Source organism: Benincasa hispida, chromosome 2, assembly GCF_027475165.1.
Source record: "Benincasa hispida cultivar pf3 chromosome 2, pf3_genome.v1.1, whole genome shotgun sequence".
In the NCBI taxonomy this organism is placed as follows: domain Eukaryota; kingdom Viridiplantae; phylum Streptophyta; class Magnoliopsida; order Cucurbitales; family Cucurbitaceae; genus Benincasa; species Benincasa hispida.
Window position 1 is genome coordinate 29,580,925 of NC_143479.1, and position 26,237 is coordinate 29,607,161.

Genomic DNA, 26,237 nt, shown 5'->3' on the forward strand with positions numbered 1-26,237 from the left:
TAAAGGAACTTTCATCAACCAAAGACAGCTTTACTGGCGAGATCCTCATGAGCGAGATCCCCCTCATGAGCGAGATCCTCTTCATGAGCGAGGTTTTCATGAGCAAGATCCTCATGGGCGAGATCAGCAAGATCCTCATGAGTGAGATCAGTGAGATCCCCATGAGCGAGATCAGCGAGATCCTTAAGAGGAGATCAACGAGATTCTCAAGAGTGAGATTAATCTTTTCCTAGCAAATTTTCATCCTAGCGATACTCAGCCCAATTCCTAGCGAGATTTTCTTCTAGAGCGAGAACCTTATCATAAAATCAGCGAGACTTTCTTTATAAGTGAGATCCTAATTCCATATCTCGCTATAACTCCCCACGGTGAACTGTTTGTTTGTTCTTCCCAACAACTGTCTGCTTATGCACCCATTCCCTATTATAACTTCAAAAATTCATAACTCAAAATCCAGAGCTCTTTTCAAGAAACTTCCTTCTACAAACTTGTTTAGAATGGAGTTATCTTTCTTCTTAATATTTCAGCCGAGAATTCCTTATAGTTTGGCCTGGAACCTCCAATCTTCATCTTGGACCCTAATTAACCCAAGATTCTGCCTCCTCTATATTTTTTTCACTTCTTGTTCTTCTCCTTTACAATCTTTCTCCGGCAAGACAACCTCGCAAACTAGATTCTCTCAGTTTTCGAATGGCATAGATTTCACTAAATTTGCTCATGCCAATTGTCGAAACCATGCTTTTGAAGTTCTTCTTCCAAAAACTTCCCGCCGCCTCTAGAGTTCACATCACCCCTCATTTAATACATTTTTCCTTCCCTTCCATCATAATTTCTATAAATAAACATGAATTGCTACTTAATAAATATGCAATATAACATTTCTTTGGCTAATCATGCTTATCTAGGAAACCTAAAGTTCGGGGTTTACACTTCTGATCCTCAAAGCTTTGGAGGAGTTATATTCTTCAGATCTTTGGAGCTTCAGACTTTAGATCTTCAGAGAGATTTTGCCTTCAAGTCCCTCCAACCTCCCCCCAAATGAGGAGATAAGACCTCTATTTATAGAGGTTTCTCATGGGCCTTACATAGGCTTGGGTCTAATTACTTTATTGGGCCCAAATTGGGTTTGGGCTAAAGATAGGCTAGGGCTCATTTGTTGTTGGGTCGAAATACTGGGCTTGAGCTTAATCTTTAATTTTTAATCCAAAATTTCTCCATGGATTTGAATTAGGTTGGGCTCGAGCGACTTTAATTATTTTACCCAATCTATCTTATAATTTTTCTGATAGGCTCGGGCTTTCATTGATGATGTGGTAACTCGTGATTTGCCGAAATTTCTCATTCAACAAATGCCTCTTTTCGAGATTTATGCACATTTAAACGGTGGATGAATCTCGAAAAATATAATTTGAAAACAAAGTATTCTTTTGACTTTTTAATTTGATGTATCATCTTGATCAAGATATGAGAATTTAGCTCAAAATTTTGATTTGACGTTTGCTTGACACATTTTAGGCCATATAAATAAAAAGATGAACTTTAGTTCCTAGCTTTCTTATTTAAGAGTAAACTTTTATTTAAACTTGAGTATAAAATTTATGTTCCACTTTAATTGTAATTGAATTTTGAGTAATATCCCAAATATTACAATTTTTTTTTAGATTTCAGAATATACTAAATTCTTGATGCAAATTTGAAGTAGAATTTTGACTTCGTCTTTCTCTTTCCTTCAACTTTGATTTCGTGAAACTTGAAGTACAACATATTTTGATCTGAGGCAACATTTATATTATGCCAAAGTTTTGACATTGGGGTAAAATTTGGTTAGTACGCTAAATCTTGGCTTGAATTTGGAATATGATTTTAATTTTATTCCAATTTTGATTTGGCATCAGTATTAAGTTTGGAGTGTATCAAATTTTGAATATAATTTGAACTCACTCCAAAAATATGGTTTATATTAGAATTCAACTATCCACTTATACAAAAAGGAGTATAGAAAACTTTGAGAGAAGAATTCTACCCCAATTTTGGCTTTTAATTTAATTAGAAAAATGATTTTTGTTTTGTTATTTAAATTTGAGATCTTTGGTGGTTGTGATTTGATTCCCTTTTGTTATATAAATAGGGATGTCTATATCGGTATCAATATCTCAAATGAAGAGGAAATTCTTCAGCCATTTTTCAACCAACAAGTATTTTTTTTTCTTTTTTTGAATTTCTTCCACTACTTTTTCTCAATCTTCTTCTTCCTTTTTTCTTTTTTTTTTTCAATTTCATCAGTAAAATTTCAACCCCTTTTTTCCTTTCACCTCTTCTTTTTGTTTTAAGATGTTCATTTTCTCTTTTCATTTTCTCCATTTGTTTCTATGCTTTTAATCGATCTTTGAATGTTTTTCTTTTTATTTGAGTGAAATTTCACAGACGTCGTGGCTTGCCTGAATTTTGGAGGATTTATTGAGAAAGATTTTATCTCTGTTTAGAATTAAACTCCTTGTTGGTTGTAGTTATTTCTTATCCACTATCTATAAATAGGAATGGGCACAACCGAAATTCTCCAATTCTTCAAGCCATTGAAACATTTGATCTTTATTGAAAAAGAAATTCCTCCCTCTTTGTTGCCACTATGGGTCACTGTTTTCTTTTTTCCTTTTTTTTATGGCTTCAAAGCTTGTTGTCGAGAAAATCATTCACCTCTCGTATTTTTTTCCTTCTTCTTCGGCATCAATGTGCAGCCTCTTCCTTTTGTTTTAGAGTCTTCTTTGGTTTCTTTACTGAAAGTGAAACTCACCCCTTTGCTCTTGTTTATTTATTTATTTATTTTTCTTCTACTTCTTCACCCCTTTTCTTACACTTCTATGGTTGATTGTCTCCTTGAGACCCACTAGTACTACGTTGTACTTGATGTGTGGTCACTAGCGACATCAACTTTTGCTTCTACCAGATTTCTTTACCGCAAGTTTCACATGGTGTCGAGATGATGCATGCGAAAGGAAGAGAATAGAGAATTTTTTTTTTTTTTTTGAGGTGCCTGGAAATGAAAGAAATTGAGAGAGATTTAGAGGGAGAGACAAAGAGAAATGGTGATTCTTAGGGGGTTTTTCCCCATTTTTTTTAACAAAGTTTGTTATATATATATATATATATATATGTATTTCATATTTTCAATTTTTTTTCAGGTTTCTTCATTTTTTTCACCTTTTTTTTCCAATTTTTTTTTTCTTTCACAAATTTTTTTCTTCTTTTTTTTCACAATTTTTTTCTTTTTTTTCTTTTTTACCATCTCTTTGCTTGCATCACTTTTTTTTTACTTCATCTTTTTTCAATAATAACTCGTTTTCTTTTTCTTTATGTGAGTTAGAACAATTGTGCCATAATATTTTGGAGATGAAGCGAAATCGCACCAATATCTTGGAGATGAAGCGAAGCCACACCAATATCTTGGAGATGAAGCGAAACCGCACCAATATAAGCGAAGCCGCGCTTGACTTATGAAGATAAAGTGAAACTGCACTTGACTTGTGAAGATGAAGCGAAGTCGTGCTTGACTTGTGAAGATGAAGCGAAGCCACGCTTTGACTTGTGAAGATGAAGCGAAGCTGCACTTTGACTTGTGAAGATGAAGCGAAGCCGCGCCTTGACTTGTGAAGATGAAGCAAAGTCGCGCTAGACTTTGGAGATGAAATGAGTCGTGCTAGACATTAAAGATGAAGTGAGCCATGCCAGACTTTGGAGATGAAGTGAAGCCAAGACACGACTTTGGAGATGGTGACATTGAAGATGGAGTCGAGCCATGCACACCGACCATGAACTTGAAGATTGAGTCGAGCCATATACACCGACATTGAACTTGTAGATGGAGCAGAGCCATGCAACCTTGAGCTTGAAGATGGAGTAGAGCCACGCATACCGACCTTGAACTTAAAGATGGAGCGGAGCCAAACACATCGACCTTGAACTTGAAGATGGAAGCAGAGCCATACACACCAATCTTAAACTTGAAGATGGAAGCGGAGCCATACACACCGATCTTAAACTTAAAGATGGAAGTAGAGCCATGCACATCGATCTTGAACTTGAAGATGGAAGCAGGCTGTCACACCCGCCCCGAGCCTGCCTCCTGAGCTCGAGGGAAGGCATGAGGGACCACAGATACCACCCTTTCGTGATACCTACTGCCCATTTGAACCTCTTAACTCTCAGTAAACTTTAAGTCAAGGAGATAAAAGCCAATTAATTAAGTAGGCCCATTTTATTACAATAATGTAATGTTTATACAACTCCAAGACTTGTCTACAAAGTTTATTACAACAAATCTTAAAACCCCGGAAGTATAACTATGGCTTATGGTGAACCTTGACCTTAGCAGCACCCTGGAACTCCTCACCTTTCGCTATTTAGGAAGAAATACATGAAATAATAGATAGACTGGTAAGCAACTTCTAGATTCTATTTCAACTGATAAATAACAAGCATAACATATATACGAGGTTAATACTTAAACCTCAGCTTTGAATGAGTTTGGTCTCAACTTCTATCTTCATGCACGGTAGATAGTTAACTATTACTAAATCATAAACGCTTACTCTCTTGTGTTCCCTTTGTTCCCTATGTGCACATAGCTCCCCACTCATGGGCTCAGAGGCTAGGCTCTTTGGCCCTCTGACCATCCCATACAAGATTCCTCCCACAGGCTCAGGAACTAGACCTCTCGGTCCCCTGACCATCCCGAAGGTTCCATTTAGGCTCAGGAACTAAATCAATTGACCCATTGACCATCCCGATCATATATTCTCATTTTCATGCTATTTACTCATTCGTAACATAAGCATATACAATTTACTCTAAAAGATATGCTTAATACTTAAAGAAAAATTACCACTCACCTTGGTAAGGATAGGAATCTTCCTTTCTAGAAGTTCCTTGATCACCTCGGCTCCCTTTTGAACCCTAAGATCCTAATTCAAATTTAAGCTCAGATTACTTATAGTTATAAGCCTTATCTCGAGATACTTCCTTCTACAAACATGCTCTAAAATGTCTCAGAAAGCTTACCTTAAAATCTTGCTCAAAACCTCTCGTGGTTTGGCCGGAATTATCAAAACATCAAGACTGGCCCAAGCTTACCTGACAGCTCGACCCCTCTGTTTTTTCTTCACTCTTCAGCTTGATTCCTTGAAGTTTCTTCTCCGACAGCCCTACCCTGAAAACTAGACTCTCAAATCTTGCAGGTGGCTTTAAAATCACTCCAAACACACTAGTATTCTGGGAGAAATCCTCAATCCAAAATTGATGCTATTTCCAGACTTCACTGTCTGACAGCATCTCCTCCTCTTGGAACTCCATGACCGACGCATGATCCTACACCCAACGCATGGTCTCCTCTAAGTCCACTTTCTAACACTCTTCTTTACACTCTTTGAAGAGGATTTGGCTTGTGAATGGAAGATACATCTGTAGTGGTATTTATAGGCCAAAGGAAACGATCCTTATCATCTTTATCAATTCTCAACACAAGACACCTCCTACTTTGGGGTGTTTGCACCATATTTTTCCACCATTTACTCCCTTGAAATTCACCTACTCTCATGCCACACACCTACTTGTGTTGTCTTCCTCATGCATAAGACTTCCTTTGCATCAAACTTCATTTGTCCAGCTTCTACTAACTCAAGCTTCAACCACCTCTTGGTATAGCCAGTTGTCCAGATGAGTTCATCAACCTTGCGTAACGCTAGCCTTAGCACCGCTCCATCATGCAGTTCTTGCATCTATCGCTTAGATCCAACGCCCCATTTTGTAGCTAAATTGTTTAGTAAACGATCTCGCTCTCAATGATCTCACGTATAGCCCATCGCTTAGTTGCCGCGCCTATCGTTTAGCTCCATTGTTTAGCACCGACGCCTTATCGTCTAACGCATCTGCTCATCGCTTAGCATCCATCACCCATCGTCCGCGTCTATCGCATAATGCCCATGCTTATCGTCATGCCCATCGTCTAGCGCCCACGCCCATCGCGTAGCGCCATTGTGTAGTATATTGCTTAGCGCCCGCGCATCATTTAATGCTTAACGCTATCATTTAACACTGTCGTCTAGTGTTATCGCCCAACTTCTATGCTTATCGTCTAGCACTTCCACTGATCATGTAGTGCTTAATGCGTATTGTATAGCCCGATCATCTAGTACGTCACTTCTCATCGTTTAACGGCGTACACATCTTCATGATCATTTAGCACATCGCTGAGCTCCATGCATTTGCTATACGATCGCCTACCTCATCGTGTAGCGTTGCTCATTTGTTACACGATCGTCTGCCTAGCGCCTTGAGCTCAACATCTCGCTCTCTCCGCTCTTGCTCACGCATTCTCAATGCTTGAGCAACTTAGGCAATGCCTCTTGCTAATGCCTCGGCCAACATGATAAAGAGAACTACCTCAATCACGTATGAGACACCCTCTTTATTCTAGGTGAACCCCCACAACGATAATAAGAATAACCCCCAATAAACAAAATGATAACAACCCCAAGAAAGATAAATAGATTGGGCTTGGAAGATTGATCGATGATCAAGAAGAAAGGAGAACTTGTTCCTAACTTCAAGATTTCGAACTCTCCACAATCTAATTGATCAAACTTGATTGAAAGTTCTAGTACATGCATTCTAAACACAAGAATACAAAGAAAAAGCATAAAGCTTGAGAGAATAAACTATAATAAATTTCATTCAAATTCCAAGTGTTGTTTCAAATGATAAAATTACATAGGTATTCATACAAATTGAAAAGACAACTTGAAAGGGCATGACCTTTCACTCAATTAACTAGATTCAACAAAAACTCTTCAACTACATACATGAACCTCCATAAATGTAAATATATTATTATAAATTGATACATTAAATATTAAATATGTGAATGAATCTGAATTTCCAAATTCATTATGACTTTTGGTGGCTTTGATTCTTGAAGGGTTGCAACTCTTCATATTTGGAAGCTTGACTTGGAAGAAAAGCTTTTAATACTCTAGCTCCAATCATTGCCAATTATTTGCTTATCACTTATAAACGCATGGTTGCCTTTCTACTCATCTTATGCATTCAATGTTTCCCAACGTGTGGTACTATTTGGCTTCACACTTAGCCAAATTTCTCACTAATTAAGGCTTGACTCGAAACTTTTTAAGGAAACTTATTCAAACACTTAGAATTTTCCTTCTCTCCAACATAGGATTTAACTTTCACTTAGTTAATTCCTTTAATTACTTACATAAGTAGAAAAAATGAAAATCTGGGTTCACATTTACTTCCCCCTTAAGAAAATTTCGTCCTCGAAATTTTCTCAAACTTATGGATCTTGTAAAAAATGCCTTGCACAAGTAATGGATCTTGAAAGACTATTTTCACATCTCCCTGACCAAATCCTCCCACATTAGGATTTCCTATTGAAAATAGAGATAAGCCAAAGGGAAAGAGTGAAAGTGAACAAATTAAAGAGATGCTTAAATTGTACAAAAGCTATGGTTATACTTCTTATGGAGGTCCTAATTATCGTGTGTATAATGTTGAGGAGAATCCTAATTTTTATGTCATATCTTGAATGGTATCAATAAATTTTTAGATTCAGTACCAATTTTTGTGGGGGCAAATTAAATCTGTATATCTCAATTAGCATATAATATGTTAGTTAACGATAACAAGCTCGACAGTTTAAATTTCTCATTTCAATTTGAGCTATGATTGGATTAATACGTTCTGCCAAATTAGTTTAAAAGGAAAAAAGGGAAAATTGCAAAAATCAACCCTAAATATGATGGTAATAGTAATATACTTTCAAACTTATACAATTGTAGAAATTGTAATAATTATATAAGTTTGAGTGTTCAAATTTTGTCCCAATTCTACAATTATTGTAAGTTAGTGGGACAAATTTTAATATTTGAATAAGTTTGTGAACTCAGGTTTTACAATTGAAATTTTAAGTGTGTAACTGCAACTACTATCACATTTTAGTGGTGATTTTTATGATTGTAAAAAAGATTTTAAAAAATAAAAACTATAACTAAAATGGGAATTTTGATCTTTAGAGGATGAAAGAAGGGCCTTGGTATAATCAAATAGGCTTCTTCCATCCAAACAAGGAAGAAGAATAAGGAAGGACACATTTTTTACTTTTAGGAAGAAAGTTCTAAGGTTATAAATGCTAATTTGCTAAGCTTATTCAACAGATTTAATCGTTTTCATAACATTAAAGTAGTTAAGTTTTGTACAATATTAAAAAATTTCATAGCTACGTGGATATAATATACCTTTGCATATAAACTCGTTGATAGGATTTTTTAATATGATTTCTATATATTATTTTATTTCAAGTTTATATTGCATGACATTAATTTAAGTAACCTAATTTTGATACCAAAAATGGTTGGTGAATAGTCAAAATGGTGTATAATATATATATATATATATACTAAATTTTTCTAGTTAACTTATTACATATAAACAAAAAATGGTATGTGTGACATATATATATACACATTGTAAATCATTAAGGTGGTGTAGGTTTTTTATTCTTTTTCTTTAATGTACTGTTTTAAAAAATATATATTATTATAAATATTATGATAATAGATGCTCAAGTTTGGTGTCTATTGATTATATGTCATACCTCATTTCTCCAAGTGTTATCCATATACCTCAAGATTAACACTATTTGTGTCCATGTAATCCACCTTCTACTTGCCAAATTGCCTATAAATAGTGCATTTGGTAGGTTTTGTATGACACATATAGATTGGTGGAAATTCCATGAATTTTGGATAAAGTGGAGATTTTTTCATTTCTTACTTCCTATAATTTTCTTTATTAATTTCATAATTAGTTATTTTACTTTATTTATTTATATATTATGTTGATATTATATTGCAATTATAGGAGATGGAGCATGGCCACCTCCTGAGGATTTTTACCTGAGACTATTGAGGGTAATTTATGTAGATATGTAGGTGATAATGATGATTCATCTTGATATATAGAGCATAACGACACTAATGATACTGAATATCCATTACTATTACTGGTGAACACATCCAAGAGAAAGGAAAAAAAAAGAAAAAGAATAGGATAAAAAAGTAACGTTGCTAATAAACTTTGTAATCAATTGAAGCGTGTGTGTGAAACAATCGATAATAGGAGAAGAGATCTCCTAGATTATAGCCTTCTTGAAGTGATGAATGCTTTACGAGATATACGTAGAATTATGAAAGGTGATGAGCTTTTTATGAAAGTTGTAGACATTTTTACATAAAGAGAAAATAGGGAATCCTAATTGAAAAAAATAGATACATTCAATGATATTTCAATTTGTCACCAGTGTCATAATAATACCGCTCTTATTTGTATTGTAAAAAATAAAGAAATAAAGAAGAGGTAAAATAGTTTTCCTCACAATATCCATACTATGACTAGTAATGTGATATAAGTCATTCACAAAATACGGTAGAAAAAGAATATAAACAAAAACAAGGCAAAATTTTTTGTTGGAAACGGCAGGACCTCAGAACGACGAACAGTAAATTGTCAAGGCACGACGGTCAAGTGAAGGGCAAAACCTGTAAAAACAGAAACTCGTTATAGGCTGAGTCTTGGAGCTCGCTCTCCTTAAGACGTTTCGCGGCTCTGCCCAAGTATGCAAACAGGTCTGAAAAATGCCACGTCATTCTCAGGATAAAATAGTAAAATGAAACCCGATCGAAAATGCACCGTTACCGACCAGAACATACACCCTTTCTAAAGTCACTGCTCGAAAAACTGAGATGGAGAAGGAGAGGGAAAATTGAATTGGGAAATGAAGAAATGAATTCTATCTGTCTAACTGCTGAAGGCCATGCCTTTTTATAGGCCTTCAGTGTCGAACTGTAGGGAGCGAAAAAAGCTCTCTGCCTCAAAACGTGCGCGGATGAATGGATGGTCAGACGAATCGAGCGGACGAATGCGGATGGAACAAAACGGATAGTTTCCTCATTTTTCCGGTTAAAAGAAATAAAATTAAATAAAAAATAAAAACAAAATAATATTTTTATTAAAATTAATCATCACATACACGCGCGCGCCTCGCCACGCCTGACTGGATGGCGGAAGCGGCACATGTGTGGGACGTCCACCGAACTTACATTGGTCTATCTTCTCACTCCCTCCAAAACATGAGTACCTCTTGAGGCCCAAACCCAAAACACAAGATTGAAGTACACAAAAGAGACTTTCAACACCAAATTTTCTAATGTGGGATTCTCCAACCAAAAAAGTTGGTTCCCTCTAGTTTTGAAAGTTAAATTTTCACCTAACAATCCCCCACTTGAAAATTTAAACAAAAAAAGAAAAAGAGAGAAAAGATTTCCATCGAGCAGTTTCAGTTTATACAACACTATGCATAAGCAAAGGTGTCTTACGACTTAAACTTTTACATAGTGTTGATGATTCAGAATATACTAGAGTAACCCTTGGTTTTGAACTCTATCTCTAATAGCATCTCACACAGAGTGTTATTAGGGTATAGTACGAAAGCCTGTGCTTTAAGGCCTAGCACGTGAATCCCGGTTTAGTGAATGCTCTATAGAGTTTGCCTAAAAACTCCATAGGAAGCGACCCTCACTTCCACATTCACACATATGAGTCTATCAAGAGTACTCCTATAGCTTGGTACCCCACTTGTCATCAAGTATAGATCTCATTAAGAACTGAGTTCAACCTTTCTTACACTTCAGGATATCATGCTCAGACTTTAAGTCATAGGAATGAAACCCTGTGTTTGGTTTAGCATGATTCACTATATATCACTCGTGATCAGTTATTACCTGTTGAACCTATTTCTTGGGATCTCCAGTCTACAGGTTGGGTTTTCCTCACTGTGATTCATCTTTCTATAGGCATGAGTCTCATCCTTTCTGAGGTTTTGAAAACCAGACCTTTCGTCAAAGGATCTGCCAAATTTTCATCAGTCTGTATGTGATTCACTCTAACTGCACCAGTAGTGAAAAACTCTCTAATGGTACTGTAAAGAGCCTTGTAGCAAACTCTCTAATGGTATTGTGCTTCCATTATAGTAACAGTTTTGAACTTTTACACTTGTTGCAGTACTATTGCAATGGATCAATATGGCTAGTACCGGCTTTTTCCATAAAGGAATCTCTGATAGCAGACTTTTAAACCAACCTACTTCTTCACTAGTTGTTGTTGGTGCTATCATTTCTAACTCCATCGTAGATTGGGCTAAAATAGTTTGTTTCTTGGACTTCCAAAAGACAGCTCCGCCAATTATGTTAAAGATATAGCCATTTGTAGCCTTTGACTCATCTGATAGAGAGTTCCAATCAACATCATTGAATCCTTCCAGGACAACAGGAAACTTTTGATAATGTAATCCCAGGTTTTGGGTTTTCTTCAAGTATCTCATTACCCTTTCTATGGCAATCCAATGCTCTTTACTAGATCTACTTGTTAACCTGCAAAGTAATCCTGCAGTATAAACTATGTTAGGCCTAGTGCAGTCGGCAGCGTATCTAAGATTGCCTATGATTCTCACATACTCAGATTGATTAACACTATCACTAGTGTTCTTGAACAACTTGACACTAGGTTCATAAAAAGTACAGGCTGGTTTACACTTAAAGTAATTATATTTCTTTAGAATCTTTTCTATATAGTGAGATTGATCCAAAGAAATTCCCTTTTCAGACCTATTTACTTTTATACCTAAGATTACACTAGCTTCTCCTAAGTCTTTCATGTCGAAGTTCGCACTCAATATTGATTTTACATCATTTATGACGTGCAAGTTCAATCCAAAGATCAATAAATCATCTGCATATAGACACAAGATAGTGCAAAGGTTATTATCAAACTTATAGTAGATGCATTTGTCACTTTCATTAACCTTGAAACCTTTAGATAGGATAAGGTTGTCAAATTTTTCATGCCATTGCTTAGGAGCTTGTTTTAGTCCATAGAGAGATTTGTCTAATTTACACATTTTATTTTCTTGACCATGGACAAAAAAGCCCTCAGGTTGTTCCATGTAAATCTTTTCTTCAAGTTCACCAATTAGGAAAGCGTTTTTTACATCCATATGATGTACTACGAGGTTATAAAGGGCAGCGAGAGAGAACAGGACACGAATAGAGTTAATTCTAGTGACAGAGGAGAAGGTGTCAAAGAAATTTATGTTTTCTCTTTGTCTACATCCCTTTGCTACTAACCTGGCTTTAAATTTATCGATAGTCCCATCAGGTCTAAGTTTCCTACTCAAGATCCATTTGCACCCTATTGCCTTACACCCTAGGGTAGATCTACTAAGTGCCAAGTCCTATTTGACTCAAGTGAGTCCATCTCATCATTTATGGCTTCTTGCCATAGGTTGGCATCTACTGAGGACAGGGCAGCTCTCAGATCTTTAGGATCTTCTTCTACATTGTAGGTCAGGAAGTCATTTCCAAAATCTTTAGCGGTTCTAGCTCTTTTGCTTCTTCTAGGTTATGGGTCAATTTCCTCTTTATGGTTTGGATTTCTAACTAGGGTTATAATACTTGATCCAAAGCCCCCACTATTCCTTGATTTAAAGGGAAATCTATCTTCAAAGAAGTCGGCATCATTTGACTCAATGATCACCCCACCAATAAGACGTGGCTCCTGGACTAAGTAAAATAGCAACTATTAGCTCAACTAAAGTTCTATTTTTCCTTTCGGCTTTTCCGTTCATTTCAGGAGAATAAGGTACGGTCTTTTTGTGCATTATTCCATGTAAGTTAAAAAACTCATTAAAAATGTCTGAGTCGTACTCGGTTCCCCTATCATTATGAAGTCTTTTAACCTTTCTATTTAACTGATTCTCTATTTCATAAACGAAAAGTTTGAAGGCATCAAAAGCATCACTTTTGTTTTTCAGCAAGTATACAAAAGTAAATCAGAGCAGTCATCAATAAAAGTAATGAAATATCTTTTATTATTCCTAGTCAATATGTCATCAAATTCACAAACATCAGAATGAATCAAATCTAGAGGCTCAGAATTCCTAAATACAGATTTATGCGAAGTTTTAGTAATTTGAGCCTGACTACAATACTTGCATTTATCAAAATCATTTGTGCATAATTTAGATATCATTTCCAGCCTAATCATGTTACTAATTAAATTCTTATTCACATGACAGAGTCTAGTATGCCAAATATTCATAGAACACAACATGTACACAGAAGATTTCATTTTATTAAGGACTAAATTTAATTTGAACATTCCCTCAATTGCATACCCTCTCCCTACAAATACATTATTTTTGGTAAGGGTATATAGGCTTGCCCATATAGTTTGAGTAAACCCGGCTTTGTTGAGGAAATAGCTTGAAACCAAATTCTTTCTTATCTTCGGAGTGTGCAGAACATCCTTCAATGTGAGGGTCTTCCCAGAGGTAAACTTTAGTTCCACCTCGCCAGTTCTAACAACTTTCATGGAGTGGTGATCTCCCAACAGAATATTCTTATCCTTAGTTTCAGTATAAGTTTTAAATAGACTAAGGTCGTAACAGACATGGCGCGTAGCACTAATGTCTATCCAACACCCTTCACAACCACCGATCACATTTACTTTTGTGATCATGGCGACTAACAATTCTTCTGTCAGGTTCACCTGACCAACAGGTCGACGCTTGTTCCTACAGTTCCTAGCCATGTGCCCAGGTTTATTACAATTAAAGCAGAGGAACTGTACCGTTTCTCCTGGAGGGGGCTTCTATTTCTTCTGTTGGTTCTGGTTGCTAGAGCCACGGCTCTGACCTTTCCTCTTTGTCCCCTTAGATTTTTTGTCAGGTTTTACCACGGCAGACGCGGGTTTCCCAGGTACTGTGTACACCTCCTCCCTCTGGTCTTGCTTTCGAGCTTCCTCCTTGATCCTTAGCCAGTTATAAGACTCTCCAATAATAACTCCTTGGTCTTATGCCTCAATGTGTTCTTAAAGTCCTTCCACAAAGGGGGCAGTTTATCAATAATAACCGCAACTAGGAATTATTCGTCTAGAGGCATACCTTCAGTAATTATCTCGTGGGCTATCTTCTGGAGTTCATAGAATTGGGCCTCCACGGATTTTTCATCCGTCATTTAGAACTTGAGATAACGGCTAACAGCATATTTCTTCGACTCGGCCTCCTTGGTGTTATACTTCTTTTGTAAGGCATCCCAAACCTCCTTAGTTGTTTTCATTATACTGTAGTAGTCATATAGAGAATCAGTCAAACCATTTAAAATGAAATTCTTACAGAGAAAGTATTTCTCCTTCTAGTCAGTAGCTTCTTTTATCTGTTGTTCAGTTGGTTCTTCTAAAGGGACGATCAGTTTAGCTCTAGTACAGGTTTCGACAACTTTCTTGACAGTGAGAAAGAATAGCATCTTTTTCTTCCACCACTTAAAGTTCGCTCTTTCGAACTGGAATGGACGGTTGAGGTTAAATATCATAACATCATTGTTGCTAGTGAGAGCCATTGATGATATAGCGAAACGTCATAAAATTGTTGGAAACGGCAGAACCCTCAGAACAACTAGTAGTAACCGTCAAGGCACGACGGTCAAGCGAAGGACAAAACCTGCAAAACAGAAATTTATTATAGGCTAAGTCGCGAAGCTCGCTCTCTTTAAGACGTTTCGCAGCTCTACCCAAGTGTGCAAACAGGTCTGAAAAATGCCACGTCGTCTATAGGATAAAACAGCCAAATGAAACCCGATCGGAAATGCACCGTTATCGGCCGAAAAGTACACCCTTTCTAAAGTCATTGCTCGGAAAGGAGAGATGAAAGAGGAGAGGAAAAATAAATTGGGAAATGAAGAAATGAATTCTGTCTGTCGAACTGCTAAAGGTCGTGCCTTTTATAGGCCTTCAACGTTGAACCGTAAGGAGCGAAAAAAGCTCTCCGCCTCAGAACGTGTGTGGATGGAACGAGATGGGCGAACGAATGCGAACAGAATGGAATGGACCGTTTCCTCATTTTTCGGTTAAAAAATAAAAATAAAAATAATATTTTTACTAAAATTAATCATCACACACACATGCGTGCCTTGCCACGCCCAACCGACCAGACGGTGGCGACACGTGTTGGACGTCCACCGAACCTATATTGATCTATCTCCTCACTCCCTCCAAAACATGGGTACCCCTTGGGGTCCAAACCCAAAATACAAGATTGGAGTACATAAAGGAGACTTCCAACACCAAATTTTCTAATGTGGGATTCTCCAACCAAAAAAGTTGGTTCCCTCTAGTTTTGAAAGTTAAATTTTCACCCAACATTTTTTCATAATTTTTTTATCATAATTAAATTATAGAATTGCCAACAAGAATTTAGTTTTTTTTTACGAACTTGATGTTGATAAATCTGCAAATTTAGAAATTCATTTTGGATAATTGAACCTTCTCAAACTGTTTCTTTTTAAGAACTAAAAAGATTTGTGCCAAAATAACATATGCAAAAAAGAAAAAAAGGCCTTGGACATGTAACAGATCTTGAAGAATTATTTTCGCATCTCCCTGACCAAATCCTCCCACATCATTAGGATTCCCTATTGAAAATTGAGATTAGCCAAAGGAAAAAAATGAAAGCGAACAAATTGAAGAGGTGCTTAAATTGTACAAAAGCTATGGTTATACTTCTTATGGAGGTCCTAATTATCGTGTATATAGTGTTGAAGAGAATCCTAATTTTTGTGTCATATCTTAAATGGTATTAATAAATTTTTAGATTGAGTACCAATTTTCTTGGGGACAAATTAAATTTTCATATCTCAATTAGCATATAATATGTTATTTAACAATAACAAGCTCGATAGTTTAAATTTCTCATTTCAATTTGAGCTATGATTGGATTGATACATTCTGTCAAATTAGTTTAAAATGAAAAAAATGGCAAATTGCAAAAATCATCCATAAATATGGTGGTAGTTGCAATATACCTTCAAACCTATAGAATTGTAGAAATTAAAACAATTATATAAGTTTGAGGGTTTAAATTTGGTCCAAATTCCACAATTATTGTAAGTTAGTGGATCAAATTTTAATTTTTGTATAAGTTTGAGGACTCAGTTTTTTCAATTGAAATTTTAAGTGTGTAACTGCAACTACTATCACATTTTAGTGGTGATTTTTATGATTTGTAGAATTTTTTAAAAAAACTATAACTAAAATTGGAATTTTGATCTTTAGACGATGAAAGAATGACCTTGGTATAATTAAACAGGCTTCTTCCATCCAAACAAGGAAGAAGAAGAGGGACACATTTTTGGCTTTTATGAAGTTAGTTCTAAAGCCATAAATGCTAATTTGCTGAGCTTCTCCAATAGATTTAATGGTTTTCATAACTTAAAGTAGCTAAGTTTTGTACAATATAAAATTTTGTATAGCTATGTGGATATAATATACTTTTGCATATAAACTCATTGATAGGATTTTTTAATATGGTTTCTATATATTATTTTATTTCGTGTTTATATTACTTGATATTAATTTGAGTAACCTAATTTTGATACCAAAAAAAGGTTGGTGAATAGACAAAATGGTGTATATAATATATATATATATATATATATATACATATATGCAAAATACTAAATTTCTCTACCTAACTTATTACATATAAACAAAAAATGATGTGTGGCATAAATATATAGTAATTATTGGACTAAATAAACACATTCTTAAGTTGGGTAGAGCTTTTTTTCCCCAACGGAAATTGTAAATCATTAAGGTGGTGTAGGTTTTTTATTCTCTTCCTTTAATGTAATGTTCTAAAATATAGATATTATTATAAATATTATGATAATTGATGCCCAGTAGATGCTCAAGCTTAGTGTCTATTTACTATGTGTCATACCCCCATTTCTCCAAGTGTTGTCCATGTGCCTCAAGATTAACACTATTAGTGTCCATGTAATCCACCCCCTACTTGCCAAATTGCCTATAAATAGTGGCATTTGATGGGTTTTGTAAGACATACATAGATTGGTGGAAATTCCATGAATTTTGGATAAAGTAGAGATTTTTTTTATTTTTTAATTTCTTATTTTCTATAATTTTCTTTATGTATTCCATATTTAGTTATTTAGTTATTTTATTTGATTTATTTATATATTATGCTGATTTTATATTGCAGTTACAAGAGATGGAGCATGGCTTCATCCCAAGGATTTTTACCTAAGACTATTGAAGGCAATTCATCTAGATATGTAGGTGATAATAATAATTCATCTGGAGATATAGAGCATAATGACACTAATGATATTGAATATCCATTACATATTATTGGTGATCACATCCAAGATAAAGGAAAAAGAAAAAAAAAGAAAAAGAATAGGATAAAAAAATAACGTTGCTAATAAACTTTGTAATCAATTGGAGCGTGTATGTGAAACAACCGATAATAGGAGAAGATATCTCCTAGGCTGTAGCATTCTTGAAGTGATGAATGCTTTACAAGACATACTTGGAATTGTGAAAGGTGATGAGCTCTTTATGAAAGCTATAGACATTTTTACATAAAGAGAAAATAGGAAAATGTTTATAGCATTATAAGAGCCCGAGCTTCAAGTTGCATGGCTTGAGCTAAAGAAAGTTTTACCCTAGATACTAAGGAAATATTTGTTTAGATACTGTGACTTAAAAATCATTTAGATAATTACTGTATTTGAATATTACCTTTGTTATGAATGTTTTATCATCAAATTTTGTTTCTAATTCCGTCTTTTAATTTTTTTATGCTTTTCAGATGTCATCTAATTGTTACAATATTGATAGCAATGATTTTTTTGATGAAATCGATATTGAATATGAACTCGATCAATTAGTAAATGTAGGATGTGGTGCTGTAGTGCATCATTTCGTGATGCATGTTTGTAAATAGCCTTGTAGGACATCTTTTCATACTGGTTAAAAATTTGTTTGGAGAAATTGAACGGTCATGGGAATAGATGTCACCAACAATTTAAGATGTAAAAACATATATTTAAGAAGTTGTAAGTAGTACTTGAAAAACAATATACTTCAGTAAAGCCAAATGTATGCCTTTGTAGGAGGCTCTTGCAATGTTTTTTATTACATTAGGTCACGGTTTCACGAATAAAATGGTTCAAGAGAGATTTCAGCAATCAGGTGAGACTGTATCAAGGTGGTTTAATATAGTGTTAGATATTATTTATCGTATGGCCATAGATGTAATTAAGCTAACAGATTCACAATTCAAATCTACTTATGATAAAATTAAAAATGACACTCGATATTGGTCATACTTCAAAAATTGTATTGGGGTAATCGATGATACTCATATATGAAGAGACTTGAAGTCCAAAGACAGAAGCAAGATCATTTCTCAATTTTCAAATTTACATTGAAAAATAAAATTCACAACCCTATTATGCATTCTTAACAAATTACAGCATGCTTAGAATAAACAATACAAATAATGAATTGGGTATAGCTTCTGTTCGTGTTCCATGGTGGGTTCGTGACCAATCGAGAAAGAATTTGTGAAAAAGTGGTTCTTCAAAAGGTTAGGGGCCATTTGGTTTATGGTTTAATAGATGTCTGGGAATAAAGCATATCTGGAAATAAGATACCTGGGAATAAGATATTTGGGAATCAAAGATGGTTGTGTTTGGTTGTGCATGGGAATGCTATCAGAAATTTACAAACAAAAATTATGTTTGTATTTAATTTATAAAAGTAAGCATGAAAATCTTTTATAATTGTAATAGATTAATAAATTAACCAATAAACAACATTCAATATGTCGATAAAAAAATTTAATTAATTATGAATCAATAATAATTTTAATTATAAATATTTGAAAAATGAGTATTTATAATTAAAAATTAACCAATTAATATATTTAATGAACATTATACTAATTATAATCTAATACATAATCATTTTGATAATTAATTAATTTCAACATTAGTAATTTTAATTTTTAATTAAATAATATAAGTATATATATATTTTAATAAACAATATATTTTGTGAAAAGTAAAAAAAAAAGATATATTAATAAATAATACTAAATCTTTTTTTTAAATATGATAGGCTAACGATAAATGAAGTAATAAAAATTAATAACAATACATAACTAACAGATCAATAATGATTACATCTTCATAACAAATGATCAAATTAAAATTAATCTCAATAAATAATTATTTGGTTATTAAAAAAAACAATAAATTAATATTATAGAAATAGAATTTTTGTACTAAATAAATTTAACAAATCCTAGTTTACTAATTAAATATATTTAAGATCTTGTTGGTTAATAAATTATTAATTTATATAAAAAAATTAATTGCATTTATTTAATAAATTTTTGTTATAAAAATAAGTTAAGTAAATATTTAATAGATTATTAAATATTTATATTATCTATATTGAATTAATATTAATTAATTTAGTTAATTAGTTAAGTAATTAATATTAATTATTAATTTAAGATATTGTTGGCTAATAAATTATTAATTTATATAAAAAAGTAATTGCATTAATTTAATAAAATTTTATTATAAAAATAAGTTAAGTAAATATTTAATAGATTATTAAATATTTATATTATCTATATTGAATTAATATTAATTAGTTAACTAATTAACTATATTTAAAGTGAAATTATATATAAAATAAAGACAAATGAAGAAGGAAAAAAAGAAAACTCACCATTTTGCTAAGGAATAGAAAACCTTTTTTGGTGGGATATGAGAATGTCAACTTATTCTCAGACAAATGGTTGAAAAATGTGAAACAAACATGAGATTTTGATGTCTGTCCCAATTTCTATGCAGAAACCCTCCAACCAAACGACCCCTTAGGGTTGAGAATCATAAGAGTTTATGGACTCTGTGAATTAATTTGGTAGTGAGGGAGAGGAAGGATTCTTTAGAGAAAAAATTTTATGGATCGTTCTGAAAGAGCAAAAACATACATAGTCTCTGTATTATTCTTGGGACGAAGAAGAAGATCCTCATAACCCCCATCTCCCACGTCCATCGTCAAAGAGAAACAAGAGGAGGGAGTTAATACAAAAAGGATTTAATAAAATATTTAATGTATATATATATATATATGATACCACCTTATCATATAGTATATATTAAACTATATATTATATCGAATATAACATATAACCTATAGTTTTTATATTGTATCAAATACAATATAACCTATAATTTAAATTTTATTAATCATTTATGATATTTTATATAAATCAAATTTATATTAAACTTAATTATATGAATCTAATCCATACAATTAATATTTGAATCATATTCAAATATTTATTTCCTTCAAAATAAACTTTATTTTATAATGTATCAAATACATTATACTAACTATATAATTTATAACTAAATTAAATTAATTATATCATATATAATTAGTTCGCTTAATTAATTTGAACAATTCAAATTAATCCAAAATTAAATTGATTCTTAATTATCACAGTTGAGCTACAGAGAGAACTTTATGGACCTGTAGAGTTAAGCTCTAGTGGTACTTGATCAATTAATTAAACCACTTTAATTAAATTAATCAACTTCTATTAACTACGAGTCACTCCATTAAAGACCAACAACTACACTCTTCGCACTACAAATATATTTATTGTCCATTGGATATAACCAATCAATAGTGTGATGACCCTTCACAAATTGCTCGTAAGTATAGCTGGGCCAAAATTACCATTTTCCCCTATAGTTACATCTAACTCCTTAAGTACCATTGATCCTTTTAATGAACTATAAGTCATAGTCCAACTGACCAAACCCCTCTCAGGCCAAGAGAGGATATGATGCCACATTGTTCAAGCTCTAGAATCATTCCTTAAGGGTGCAAGTTATCTACTTACTCCGACATTAAGGAATGAGTGAATTTTGTCTTATATAGATGTGTTCCCGTTCCCCAAAATGGTAGGCATATTGAGTCAGCGAACTGGCCACTCTCACCCATGCAAATCAAATGACCGCCTTAATAGGTAAGAGTTCACAACTCACGCAGGATTCAAGTCATGTCACCTATGGTCATCCTGGTGAAATGTAAATCTACTATTAACGGTGTTATATAATGAGACTATTCATTTTGTGGTTCAGTCTTATACAAACCATTTTGTATAGGACACTCTCATTCACATGTATCGGCATGAATGATCAGGATCATAACATTTATAGAACTTTATAACATTTTTAACATCTACAAAGCAGGCTGTATTCGTGGTGTCATCGGGATAAGGTACCTAGTCTTATCCATCTACTACAGACCCTTCCGTTATCTAAACACAATCCACCTTTATGTCTCTACATACATGTTTAAACTTCAAAAGATAATCTTGGATGTTTGTTTATTAGTTTTGTGGGTTAATACTACTAAATGTCGAATAAAATACTTCAAATTTTATTAAATAAATAAATTACATGTACAATACAATAACAAACTATAGGACCCACGAGATTTACGGCATCAACCCCAACAATATGCAGGTTGTAGCACCTAAAGGAAAGCATATACCGTATATTGATTGAAAAAGTATTACCACCCGAAACATTATGGGAGTTTGTGATTTTAACATGTGTTTTACATTTGTCTAAGCTGGATGGAAGGGTGCAACTCATGATGCTCGAATCTTTGTAGAAGCATTAAGAAGACCACGTTTAGGATTTTCATATCCACCTAAGGTTAGTATGCAATAATAAATACATTAGTGTTTATTATATTTTTTTAAGTATTTTTTTATTAACAAACATTTATTTGATTTTTTAAAGAAAATATTATCTTGTAGATTCCGGTTATCCACAAATGAAAGGATATTTAGGTCCTTATAGAGATGAGTGATAACATTTTGCTGATTTTTGACGTGGAAGGCAACCAAGAGGCATGGAGGAAGTATTTAATCATAGAAATTCCTCATTAAGATGCACAACTAAGAGAACATATGGTGTTTGGAAGAATATGTAAAACCCAAACCCTAATTACTTCAAGTAAGAGTAAATAATGTGATGTCTTCTAATGAGCTAAATGAAGTCATGCCTTAGGAAGGGTAGAAGAAGGAAGCAAGAAGAAATAGGCTCTTGGGTAGCTAAGTGTAATAAGCATATGAATGAGACCATGCCATCTAATAAGGTATAATGCTGAAGTAATATTGTGAGTGAAGTTAGAAAAAGGAGTTTTACTAAATCCTAGCCTTCATTACCAATAGTGGACCAAGTGGCACAAGGAGGGTTCATGCTGGATTTTGGGCAGTAATATAAGCAAGAAGGTCAAATTCATTAGGTTGGTTTGGACAAACTACTTAGGCTACTTGTGTAATTCCAGTGACATTTGAAAGCTCTGTGTGTCTATTTTCTGTGGCTGGGCTATGGAAGGAAAACTCACTGGAATAAGGCCGAAGGGGCAAAATAAAAATAAAGGGTTCGTTTCTCAGGTGAATCTAGGCCATCAGTGAAGAATTTAAGCTCCAGGACGAATTACGAAGCGTTTTGAGCTAAATATTTGAGATAATATTGTTAACTCAGTTATGAACAACTTTGTAGAATGGAACTTTTTAAGATGAGGCCTGGAAATCGAGTTATATAATTTTGAAGTTTGAACTGGAAGTTGTTGAACAAGTAGGTAGCTGCTTGAATTGGGGCCAACGATGAAGTTTTGAATCTCCAGATTAAATGACGAGAAATTTTGAGCTTAAATTTGCTAACTCAATTCTAAACATGTTTGTAGAAGGAAGTTTCTACAAAAGAGGTCTGGATTTTAAGTTATGAATTTTTAAATTATAATAGAGAATCTGTGCATAAGTAGACAACTGCTTGGGATGAACAAGCAAATAGCTCACTGTGAAGATTATAGCGAGATTTTGTGATGAGAATCTTGTTAATGAAGGAAATCTCGCTAATTTTGTGATGAGAATCTCGCTCTAGAAGGGAATCTCGCTAGAAATTAGGCTGAATCTTGCTAGAAATTAGGCTGAGTATTACTGGGATCGCTGGTAAGGTGAGTATCGTTGGTATCACTGGTATCGCTTGTAAGGGAGTATCGCTAGGAAAAGCTTGATCTCACTCATGAGGATCTCGCTCATGAAGAGAATCTCGCTTATGAGGATCTCGCTCATGAGGACAATCTCACTAAGCTATCTTTGATGATGAAAGTTGCATTAGTAAATGAACTATTTGAGGTATTTTGCTAAGAATTCTAAGTAGTTTAACCGAAAATTATGTCCTTTCAAGCCAAGAAGAGCTAGAAGAGGCATATAAACTGTTAAGAGGCCAACGAGCTGTGAGTGACCATGTGATGATTTACTATTTTAATGATTTAGAAACTAAGAATTCTCGAAGATATTTTCCATGCTAAGTGTTTAAATGAATTGCTAAGCAATATATTTGTGAAACTGTTTCTCATGCTAAGTAAAGCATGTTTTCCATGGAATTGACATGATTTAGATATATTATCTTGTCCAAATACTTTCAGTATGTTTAAATAACTCTATTTTTATGATGAACTAGTATGATGGATGAACTAGTATGATGATTTGAGCACTAAGCTTTAGTATTCAACTAAATGTCTATGATTAGTTATATGACGGATACTGAAGGACAATGAGAAGGTAGCCTTTCAACTAAATATTTATGACTAGTTATATTGGAAACTGAAGGACAATAAGAAGGTATCCTTTCAACTAAATGTTTATGACTAGTTATATGACGGATACTGAAGGACAATGGGAATGTATCCTTTCAACTAAATATTTATGACTAGTTATATGACGGCTACTGAAGGATAATGAGAAGGTATCCTAAGGATGCAGAAGGACAATGAGAAGGTGTCCTAAGGATACTAAAAGTCAATGAGAAGGTATCCTAGTCAAGTACCTAAGGTATGACGGTACTCAATTATAACTACATGCACGTAGGTAATACGACGTCAAGGGATTGAGCAAAAGGGTTCTCCTCGATTAAGGTTGGCATTGAGAGTTAGATTTGATAGTTGACTCTCAACTAAGGATAAAGGTAGTCATATCTTCTTCTAGGCTAGAAGGATAGTTTGGAATTGCTAATGCTTATGAATGTTTATCAACACATGATGTTACTAATGTATGAATTTTCCAAGTATGTTTCCCATATCTAACGCATGTTAATAGTTTTACAAGCTAGTTCAACATGATTTAAGCAATTTTGCAAAGTATGAAGCATGCGTTAGGGTTAAAGCTAAAGTCATATGAAGCTTGATGGACTATGCTTTAAATACCTAAGCTTGTCAAAGTACATGCGTTAGTATTCCTAAATATACTGAAAGGGATACTGAAGGTAAGGAAGGTATCCTAAAGAGTTTTCTATGCTATATTTGAGAACTATTCTTTAAATGCTTTTTGAGAACTTGATAGCTTGAGTGAGCCAAATACCAAAGGTAAGGAAGGAATCTGAATAAATGTACATAAGGTGTTGACGGTACATAGAAAACTCCAGGAGTACGTAGACAGGTCTGAATGAGAGGCCGAGGTATGGGTCTCTTAGCCGATAACAGACTTGGGAGCTAGAGCGATGTATGCTTGTTCTCAACTGAGGAATAATGATGTTAATGGTGGTTTTAAAGGTTTTATATATACGTTTGCTTGGTACACTCTAGTTTCAGTATTATGTTCTCAAGCTTTCGGTTTTAAGCATGAGATTTATATTTTTATTAAGTCATTCACTAGGTTTCTAGCTCACTTTTTGAATGTTTTTCTTTTTCAGGTAGCGGTCAGTTCCCAAAGGACTATTCTGCTGTTGCTCTGCCACTTAAAGAAATAGGTCGAAGGAAGCTTAATTGAAGACCTGTATTAGTTAGTACACATGTGTCTGTCTAGTGACTAGTATTCTTGGTGTGGCTCACTAGGTTGTAATATCCATGTATAAACTATGCTGCGAAATCATGTGATGTAAATGTGTTAAGTTCTGAGTTAATATGTATGTATTCAGGGTTTGAGTATTATTTAATAGGTAAGATAGGCAGTAAGTGCCAGTAAAAGGGTTGGTAACTGCTGCAGTCATCATTCTGTCCAGGTTAGGAAGGTAATCTGGTGTGGGGTGTGACAGAATAGATGGAAAATTGTTCGACACATGCATAGTTTTCCATTTGACAAACAAGTAAGAATTATTGTGTCAATGGCTTTCCATGACTTTATAAGAGTTCACTCAAAAAACATATTTTGAGTTCAAGCCTTATGGCAATGACGAGATGCTACTACCTTCAAATGATGAAAGAAATCATGAGGACGCCAATGAAGAACATAGAGGTTTAGTTCGTGAAATGGAGGATGAATGAAGAATGTGATCGAATTGCACAACTTCTTACGTCTAGTTGATATTATATTGTCTAGGAAAAAATATTATTATTTATATTTTGTTGTTGGAGATCAATTTTTTTTTAATCATTATGTATTTACATTTCATGATATTTGTGCTTCTAAAATTGAATTATCCAAAAAATAATAATAATACAATGAGATTGTTTGTTTTTAACTAAAATAATTTCAAGTTTCTAAAAAAAATCAATAATTTCCTGATAACATGCGACTAATTTCAAAATATATATCTTTCTTAAAAAATCAAAATATATGTGTTTCTTTATGAAATTAGTCCATAGTATTTAATAATCCATTATAGTAATTTGACTTAAGTATAAGCATTTTTAGCATATGACAAACTAAACAAAGTTACGTATATAAATACTTATGAAAAGTTCTAACCAAACATGTAAATGTTTAATTTTTAAACACATTTTTGAAAAAGTGTTTAAAAAAATATATTCTTGGAAAGCACTTTTTGTCATAGACAATCCAAAAGCACCCTAAATTTGTGGGTGTAATTTTAATATTTATATAAATTTAAGGACTTAGTTTTTACAATTGAAATTTTAAATGTGTAATCATATTTTAGTGGTGATTTTTACGTTCGTGAAAATTAAAGAAAAACTATGATCGAAATTTGAATTTTGATCTTTAGATGATGAAAGAAGGGTCTTGGTATAATCAAACAAGCTTCTTCCATCCAAACAAGGAGGAAGAATAAAGAGGGACATGTTTTTGGCCAATAAGAAGAAAGTTCAAAGGCCATAAATGTTGATTTGCTGAGCTTCTTCAACTAATATAATGGTTTTGATAACATTATAGTGGCAAAATTTTGTACAATATTAAAAAATTTCATAGCTAC

General features: G+C 33.7%; 3 pseudogenes; all 3 read left to right on the top strand.

The window, feature by feature from the left end:
* Window positions 1-17,172: 17,172 nt before the first annotated feature.
* On the top strand, window positions 17,173-17,649 carry LOC150037798 (uncharacterized; annotated as a pseudogene).
* Window positions 17,650-17,791: 142 nt separating this feature from the next.
* Window positions 17,792-21,581, top strand: LOC150037799 (uncharacterized; annotated as a pseudogene).
* Window positions 21,582-21,605: 24 nt separating this feature from the next.
* On the top strand, window positions 21,606-25,390 carry LOC150037800 (uncharacterized; annotated as a pseudogene).
* Window positions 25,391-26,237: the final 847 nt, after the last annotated feature.